This window comes from Rosa chinensis, chromosome 2, assembly GCF_002994745.2.
Source record: "Rosa chinensis cultivar Old Blush chromosome 2, RchiOBHm-V2, whole genome shotgun sequence".
NCBI classification, from domain to species: domain Eukaryota; kingdom Viridiplantae; phylum Streptophyta; class Magnoliopsida; order Rosales; family Rosaceae; genus Rosa; species Rosa chinensis.
This window is the reverse complement of record NC_037089.1, coordinates 62,440,242-62,450,035: the sequence shown is the minus strand read 5'-3', so window position 1 is coordinate 62,450,035 and position 9,794 is coordinate 62,440,242. Positions and strand designations below refer to the sequence as shown.

Sequence of the window (9,794 nt, the reverse complement as noted above, 5' to 3'; positions counted from 1 at the left end):
TGTGTGTGTGTGTATTTACGTGAAATTTGTATCTTGATGGTGTGGTATTCTGCTGAGTACAATAATTGTTATTATATTTATGTTATTGTTTTGAGAATTTACTCTTTTCGAGAAAGCAATATATTATGTGATTGTGGATTTATAGTCTTGAAAGAGTACTTTGAGTTGTGGTGTAACATTTTTGGGTCTTGAGTGACTTCTTTAAATGTTTTGGTCTGTGGAGGTCGAGGGTCATAGTGGAGACCAAGGGTCATATTAGTGACCAATGGCAGGTTTATCGGGAACCATGCCTTTGGTCGGGTTATGATTATGATTCAGTTAGAGCTCTAGTCTGTCTGGCACTGTACACTACTAGGAAAATATCAACACAAGGATTTACTGTATTTAAAAGCCACAGATATCCGTGTGAAATAAAAATATTAACAGATAACCGTGTGAAATGAGCATAATTGGGCCCACAATAATTTATACAATAACAATATCAATGGAAATTCGTGTGAATAAACAACAGTAACATATGTCTATGTAAAAACGAAAAGATTTTCACACGGTTATCTGTGTGAATATCAATTCACACTGATTTCTGTATATATTATAAATTATGTTATTTAGAAATCATTAATTTTTTATGTTATGTGAATTATGGAATGACAGATTTCCGTTACAATATAACAGTAATAGATGTCTATGTAAAAACTAAAACATTTTCACACAGTTATCTGTATGAATATCAATTCACACTGATTTCTGTATGTATTATAAATTATGTTATTTAGAAATCGTTAATTTTTTATGTTATGTGAATTATGGAGAGACGGATTTCCGTTACAATAAGTTTTAGGTACAGATTTCTTTGTGAAATGAGTAACACACGAATATCTGTGTAAAATGTTAACATGGAAATCCGTGTAAATAAACAACAGTAAAGTTGTATGTGTGAAAACTAAAACATTTTCGCACGGTTATATGTGTGAATATCAATTCACACTGATTTCTGTACGTATTATAAATTAGTTTATTTAGAAATCGTTGATTTTTTTATGTTATGTGAATTATGGAGAGACGGAATTCCGTTGCAATAAGTTTTTAGTATAGATTTCTGCATGAAATGAGTAACACACGAATATCTGTGTGAAATGTTAACACAGAAATCCGTATGAAATGTTAACACGGAAATCCGTGTGAAAAGAACAATTGGCTACAGAATTTTAAACAATCGAATGATAGTTATTAATTAATAAGGTAAATACACATGGATATCAGTTGCAAATGTGTATGTATTTCGCACGGATTTCCGTGAGAATTCTACTTCTAATTAGCAGATTGATCAAACACTACAGGAAAAAGGTAAATCTCACCCTCTCATGTCAAAGGGTAAACCCCGCTCTCTCTGTCTCTCTCTCGACCTCCCCAGCACAGCCGCGATGATGCCGTACAACGTCCCACCGCTATCACCGATTACCTCAAGAGGTTACTTCAGCACAAGGAGCTCAAATCCGGAGTCCGAGGAAGTCAGATTCGCACTCCAAATCCTCCTGTTCGACTCTGCATCTGCAACCGGAGAGCGTCTCTCTCACCATTTGCGAACCAGCTCACAAGCAATTCGAAAGTCCAAAGGTATGCTTCGATTTAGGTTTTCTCATCTTTCTTCTGCTGAATTTGATTCAGTATTCAGATATTGCATCTTAGCACCTTGAAATTTCCTTATTCATTTTCGATTAAATTGATTTACACTTTATCTCTCTCTCAGAGCTTCATCTGCGCCTGAAGAGTTGAGATTTTATCAAGACGATTCAGCTCTCGCAGGATCGAAAGCAATATACAAATTCAAAGGCACATCTCTATCTTATTTTATCATAATCGGAATTTGCTTATTTGAAATTTCTGTGAGGCCAGTGATGTTGCCATTGCTATCTTTGTTGGTTGCTTACCTAAAGTATGTGTTAAGAGTGAAGTCTGAATGATTGTTTTACTCTTCACTCTAGAATCGTTTTTTTTTTTTTCAATATGAATTTTGAGATCGATGCACTATTTTTTCTCTTGAAATGTTTATTTTTGTGGAAGTAGGTGTTTATTGCACACCAGGTGTTCGATTAAATTCTCCTTAAGCTCGGTTTGGGGTTTTAGAATGGAATTATTAATTGACAGACTTGTACTTAACTGCTATTGAAATTTTGAGGGGAAATTAGCTCATGTTCGCATCTTGATTATTTTCATGCATTTCTAACATGGTCATGTATTGTGTCAAGAGGTTACAGCAAATAAACATGGTAATTTGTTGAGTTTCCCTTCTTGAGGGGCTAACTACTTTTCTCATTTTATATATTCTGCATTGGTGGTCAGATATCTAAACAACAATTAGGATTAAATGGGGTGGATTTCTTAAATGGGGTTGTCTTAGGTTTTCATTCTGTAATAATGGGCGTGCTTGAATGTTGGGTAATTTTGAATGTGGATTCATAGCTTCAGGTATTATTTGTTATCCAAATGTTTAGTGTAGCCTACTTACTTGGGCTGGTAATACTGCTTCATTGTAGTCAAAACTTGGAAATGACTAATTTAACTATTTAATGTTCAAGGCTCTGGATGTAATCAAGTTGCCTTTCAATGCTTGATTTATATCTGAATGCTTTTAGTACTCTCTAAAATGGAAAATGCAGTACTAATTATTATGTTTTCAATTGGACATTTTGGTGAAAATATAACAGGTCTGAGTGGTGGTGCTGGTGGAATATGATTTATCGCGTTTTGAAATTAAATGTCAACCTACTTGGACTTGTTTAACATTAAGAGGTCATCTCCGGGTTAGTTTGTTTTGAGGGATATTGGACATGAGTATGCTGGTGGGGACATGCTTGAGCCAAGGGAAGCTGATATACCTGCCCTGTTCTTGGTTTTCGTTGTGCTTCCTTTGCCTGCTTATGTTTTACTTGGAAAATGGAGTGAGGCATCTAAGAAGAGTGAGAGGGTACGTTTGCTTGCTCAACTCGCATCAGAAGAAGCTGTTAGAGCAGAAGAAATGGTTGTTCCTGACATTATTCCTCCGGTTTCGTCTTCAAAGAATAATGTTCATGCATGTGCTAGATGCTCTCGGCCAACCATAACCCGCTTGCAAATCTGTCAGATACTGGTATGCTTTAATTTGTCAGATATTGTCTTTCTATATACTTCCTTGTTCTATCTTTTTTCCTTATATGCTCGTCTACTAAAGAAAGATCGAACTTTAATGATAAATTGTTGCATCCCAAGCATTGTGATTTATTGACTATAGAAATAGATGTTAAGGTTTCTCAAGCCTGCACTTGATGCTTGTGTAGTCTTCCCAGACAGTGCTTTTGAGATTAGTTGAGAATTTGGTTCAGCCACTTTTACTCAAGTTAGCTCTTCACCTAAGGCAGCAAACTTATATGTTTCTTTAGTATTGTACTTCAAATTTATTTACATGTCTGCAAAAGGATAATTAGATTGTTAAGCATATCATGGTTGTACCATTTATAGGAGGTATGCATTTTCTATAAAGAAAATTATCTCTGAAAATGAACTTAGGCATGCCACTCACAACTAACTATCAGAAAGAGGACAATGAGTGCAGCATAATATAGTAACTATATTCCAGAATTTGCATGTCCCTAAAAAACAAGGATTCGCTAATTGGTGATTTCAGCTTTGTTTTGTATCCAATGAAAAAAAAAGAGGGAGAAAAAAAAAGAAAAAAGAAAAGGAAAGAACCAAATGCATGCACCATGAGGTTGATCTCTAACCGTTTGTACTCATTAATGCAGTTCTAGGAAGTGTCAAATAATTCATTGGAGGGAAGTTCACAGGCAAACATGCTTGCAGTTGGAACCTAGTAGTGCAACCTCATCTCCTATGGCTGTCTCATATGGAGCTTGACAAGGAACTTTATAGTAATAAGATAAATGGTAATATTTCAGACGAGCTTGGCAATTTGAAAAACCTGGTGAGCTTGGAGTTTCAATTACTTTTAAAAGTTGTTTTTCACTTGCTTTCTTTAAGAAAATATTCCTCTCATTATAGTATTACATTTGTAGTAGAAGCTTGAAGAGGAGTTTCACTAGGCCTGGCAACGGGCGGGTATAGTGCGGGTACGGGCCGGGTTTTTAACGGGACGGGTTTTTAACGGGCCGACCCGGTAAAAACCCGTTAAGTTAACGGGTTTCGCGGGCTAAACCCGACGGGTTTGCGGGTTTTCCGTTGGAACCCGTTAACAATTTTTTTTTTTAAATTAAATTTTTAAAAAAAAAAAAAATCCGTGTTGAAAGACACAACAGTAGATAGATAAAGCATAAAGAGTGAAAGACAGAGAAGAGGCCAAGGTGTGCGACCTACAGAGCAGGCAACATGGGTATATGATATTGAAAGACAATGAGCTCATCTGTAAGACACTGACCACATCAGCATATATATGGACACATTTGGAAGAACGATTATTGGATGGAATTGTCGGAATGATCCAGTGTTGGAACACGAAGAATAGGCTCGTGGAAAATAGTTGTACATGCACAGGAGACCATTTGACTTAACCAAGTGAAGTCTTCTATTCTATGCCTGTAATGCCGTCAACAATTTTAGTTTCCTTTGTGTTTGTCAAATGGTCAATCAATCAACTTCCATTTGCTGGTAACTATTTGGATTGTTGACAGGGTGACTTTGTGAAATTTTTGCACGGACCTGTGCAAATTTGCCGCATTGATTCATCCAAAGCTATCTTTTTGTAATTATAAACCACAACTATGAAGACGAGCAAAATATAACTGAATTGTGGAAACCTCAAGAGTGGTACAAGAGTTGAGAAGAAAAAGGAACTGCCATAATTCAAACCTTTTTGAATGGTGCAACCATGCAAAAATAGTCTGTACATATATATACCGAGGAAGTGTAAATACACAAAATATAACTACAAATTTTGGTTCGGCTAGAAACTATAGTGAGGAAGTGTAAATACACAAAATTCAGTGTTATGCAGCAACTCCGACCTTGTTTTGATGATAGCAGTATAAGCAAGCAGTACATTAGTTTTCCTTTGGACTCACAACCACGACAGCCTTCGTAAATCTCCTTACTCAAGTGTGATGCCTAGCACTATCCTTTTCAAGGACAGAGAACATGGATCAAGAATTTATGAATCCTAACAACTTATACAGGTTTGACAAATAGAATTGTGAAAGCAGAAAGCCTTTGTATTCTCAGTCAAAAATTTCATTTAAGAAGCGCTAAACATAAATATAAAATGCAGTAATGAATTAAGCTCAGTAATCAAGGTTATCAGACAAAACATATCAGAATGAAACAAAAAAGGGAAAGCAATACATGGAAACAACCCAAAATCAGACTTGATGATCAAGATTCAAACTTGATTGAAGAGTAGTTCACCCACAAAGGCAAAGCAGCAATCTTTTGTGAGACTATAAGCCAAAGCAATCCACATCCAAGAAAATTTAGCACTGCTCCAATGGTCAAAAGCCCCCACATTATGATATAGTTGTGGATGTCAATGCTGATCACCCCCACAACACTCACACAAAACAAAACACGTAGTACGACTCTGTTTCTCTATCTGAAATTCAACACTTGCTTAGTCAAGAAATATCAGATTACGAGTGGCTTTCCAGTTCTGAAGAACAAAACAATATTGGGTTTCCCAAATCTTCAGTCATAGGTATGTGTTGCTTTGTTTTGTGTAAGAACAGCTTTTTATAACTACTTATGAGGTATAAAATTGAAGCTTTCATATCTAAATACCTAAAGCTTTCAATCAACCTCATATATATTCGAAATCGAATTCATTTTCTTTAACGGAAACTTTCATTACAGCAACTCTTAGAACCCAGTTGAGATTTAGCAGAGCACTCTGAGAACCCAAAGACGGAGACTTTCTTTCATTACAGCAAAAACCCATAACCGAAATCATAGTATTGATCGAACCCAGTTGAGATTTGTATGAGAAAACCAAAACCCATGTTGCAAAATGTGCCAAAAGGGACATAAATAGGGTCTCAAAGATTCAGAAACGCGTAGAGAAAAGAAGAAGAAGAAAAAAAACTGACCTTTTTTGGGTATTGTGAGATTCTTCTTTGCTTTCAGAGATCGTGCAAGCAACTGTATCTAGTTTTGTTTGCTTTGCTTTGCTTTCAGGTCCGGTTCTGGCGTTGTCTAGCAGAAAGCTTTCTGGGTTATCTCTGGCGTCAGTTACAGGAAAAAGACTGTTCATATTACCAAATCCAGAAATTGAAGCAAACCCAGATCATCATTTACACAGATACAAAGACTGCAAGGAATCAAAGAAAACCCAAAGCAAAAGACAGATCCATGCAATACCTTGACAAATTGGGCGCGCAGAGAGAGATGAGAGATATAGAGAGAGAGAGTGAGAGAGAGAGAGAGAGAGTTGGGATTTGGGTGACGGAAATGAATGGGAGGTTGCTGTGCTCAGATTGGGTTGAGTTCCAGAGAGAGAGAGTTGCGTTCTGGTGAATGACGGAAAGGGTCGAAGACTCGAAGTAGGTTTGTTTGGAAGTAAACGGGTTCCATGGGTTCCAGTGGGTTTTGCACGCAAGGCCCGTTAATTTACGGGCTTTTTGCGTGCGGGCTTTTTTAGCACGAATTTAATAAATGGACGGGCTCGTGCGGGCTTTTACCGTGCGAGTTTCGGGCGGGTTTACGGGTCACGGGCTCAGATGCCAGGCCTAAGTTTCACCAACTAGGTGGGGTGTGGTTGCAAAGTTGCAATGCCTTAACCATGTAATTTTGATTCCATCCTCAGCCATCGATCAATGATGTGTATCGACATGAAATGCTTCAAACTGTTCCAGATTCGCAGCTGAACTAAAAGTGTTAGTTTCACGTACCATTATCTAGTTTGATGGTTATGTTTTTGTCTACTTTGAGTTAGTCCTCAAAGCATTTTGATGTATGCTCATCCTTGGACAAGGATTATGTTAAAGGGGAGAAATCTTAATGATATTCCACCTTCAACAACAATGTATACTAGGAATGTAAAGAACATCTTGCTATGAATGTAAAGTTTATTCATGTTTGATTGAGTTGAAACCACTGCAAGTGGCCTAGTGGTTCTTGCTTAGTTGGGCGTGCTCCCCAACTTAGGTTCGAACCCTGAAGCTGTTAAAGTGGCCAGGCAGTCAGGCACTGTGCTACAATGCACAGTTGGAGCATTTCACATGCGCCAAAGGGTTTATCTTGGGCCCAGGAAGCCTTTGGGTTCCCCTTGACAAAGTCAAAAAAAAAAATGTTTGATTGAGTTGTGGATTTATTCACTTGATTGTAAATATTTGAAGTATATTTATTGTACATAAATAAAAGTATTATTATGTTTGGGTTGCAAATTAATTAGCAGAAATATTTTTTTTTAAATGCTGTCACTATTACACACAGAAATCAGTGAAAGTTAAGATACATGAATCTCACACAGATATTCGTGTCAATAAGGTTATAGGTTTTGACACAGAAATCAGTATGAATTGCATTTTACACATAAATCAATGTGAAATATAGTTTATATATTTGGCACAGAAATCCGTGTGAAATAATGTTGTTCACAGGGACTGCACTCCATTACTGTAATTTATATTAATGGAAAGATAATGGGGCCCACGTCTAATATTCACCTGAACAAAATAATCTGTGTGAAATGAGTATTACCCCCCTCCAAACCACATGGTAACTCAATCTGTGCGTGTACCATGGGTAAAAGTCATCACACACTGAAATCCGTGTGAGAAAATCTTATTACCCTTTAATCTGTGGGTAATTGTTGTTTTGCTAGTAGTGGTATGTCATGGGGGTAACAAGGAAGTTACTTATGACTCATGAATACGCGTTTTATATAAAAGAGAGTCTCAAGTGTATTCTTTTTTTTAATTGTCCAAGGAAGGACTTGATTTCATATTTAAATTGTGAGTTACAATGATATGATTTTGTCACTTTAGTGATGTATGTTATCCTTAAGAGGTAAGGATATCGAGTTTTAAAAACGAATCGTTATTGTGTGATCATTTTTCTTGAGTTGAAATTGTGATTTTGTGGAGTTAAAAGTTGTTGCTTTAATGTATTCATAAGTTGAGAAAATTATGAGCATGTGTTTATTTGAGTCATTTCAATTGAGTTTTACTCATACTAGCTTAAAACCTTACCTGGTTTGTTGTTGCAACTCGGTGAAGTATTTCATAGTGTAGGGGTTATTCCTGCAACTCAGGGCAACAAGGGTTGAGACCGCGGCTTGTTGTTGCAGCAATGTTAGGTTTAGAACCTATTTTGTTATCATACTATTGTTTGTAGTATGCTCCTAGTGAGCGTTTATATTTTACTCTGATGCTTTTGAGTTTATATAAACATTTGGTAATGTAATATTTGACTCTAGAGAACAAGTTGGTATTGACATTTGTGGCTCAATTTGTTTTCTGGCTTAGATTAAATGAAAAAAAAAATTCTAAGCATTTTTGTGGGATTTGTTGAGTTATCGTGTTTGGGATTTGTTGAGTTATTCTAAATTCAGGGCATGACAGTTTGGTATTAGAGCGTAAGGTACATACTTGGTGATAATCAATACTACTCGAGTGATGTCCCATCTGCAGCAGATCCCCATCAGATACTCTTCAGTATTGATATAGTCATTGAGTATGTAGGAGTGTTAGATGTTGTGTTGAACATTAAGTCATCAGAGCATATGTTGGCTCCGTAAGTTAAGCGTATGAGCTTTGTGTAGCTTCTTTTGAGTTAGAGTCTTTTGAAGAATGGGAACCACTGGATTGAATTCTTGTTTGACATAAAGGATTTTGTTTGCAGATGTGTACCCTCTTTGTGTTAGTGTCTAGGTTGATGCAGTCATTGTATTTGACTTATACTTGTGTTTAAGTTTTATGAAAATATTAACCAAGTGTTGCTATGGTCCTTAGGTGAATGATCCTCCGAGAGGTAGGGTTAGAGACCGAGGTAGACCCCTAGGAGGGGGGTAGAGCTACAGGTAGAGGCAAGGTCCCTCCTGTTAAGGAGTTCTATCAGAATGAGGAAGAGGTGGTGGAGGTACCACATGTTGTGTAGCCTGTTCCTCATGTGGTTAGGGTGGTTGATGCTACTCACCTATCTAGGTTGGCTAGAGAGGTTACTAGAGTGGGAGCAGTCACTTTCTAGGGAGGTACAGATTACATGTTGGCTGATCGGTGGATCGAGAACATGGAAACCTACTTTGAAATGATTAATAGTACTGAAGATTACAAATGTGGATCAAGAAAAGGAAGATAGTTACGTTTCTTCTTCAGGATGAGGCACAAATGTGGTGAACCGGCACACAAAGGACTGAAGATGTGTCTACCTTGACTTGGGAGGGTTTTGTGGAACTTTTTCGATATTTAATTGAAATTTATTTTAGAATATATGAATAATTATTGAGTATGACCTTATTCCCATACTTGAAAGTCAAATTCTTTAATATATTATGATGTTTTAATTGTAATTTTATATTTTTAAAATAAAGAATATTATGGCATATTAATAATTCAAGTGAGATGGTAATACATGTTAACTGGAATTCAGAGTGGGTGTGGGAACTGAAACCCAACAGGTACGGAAATAAGGAATTTTTAGAATGGAGAATAAATTTAATAACGGGGTGGCACCGTATTTTTTTTTTTTTTTTTTTTTTTAATCAAGTGGAATTCATTCATACGGAATAAATGTTACAAGTAAAATGAACAATATAAACAAGAGGCACTATTGGGCCTCCTCATAATATAACGCTATATCATCGGGTCTAAACC

General features: G+C 36.6%; 1 non-coding gene across 1 annotated transcript; it reads left to right on the top strand.

Annotated features, from left to right (window-relative positions):
* Window positions 1-1,309: 1,309 nt before the first annotated feature.
* On the top strand, window positions 1,310-4,645 carry LOC112185820. Its single transcript, XR_002930480.2, has 3 exons — window positions 1,310-1,617; window positions 2,709-3,130; window positions 3,783-4,645. It is a non-coding gene; the product is annotated as an uncharacterized LOC112185820 (transcript).
* Window positions 4,646-9,794: the final 5,149 nt, after the last annotated feature.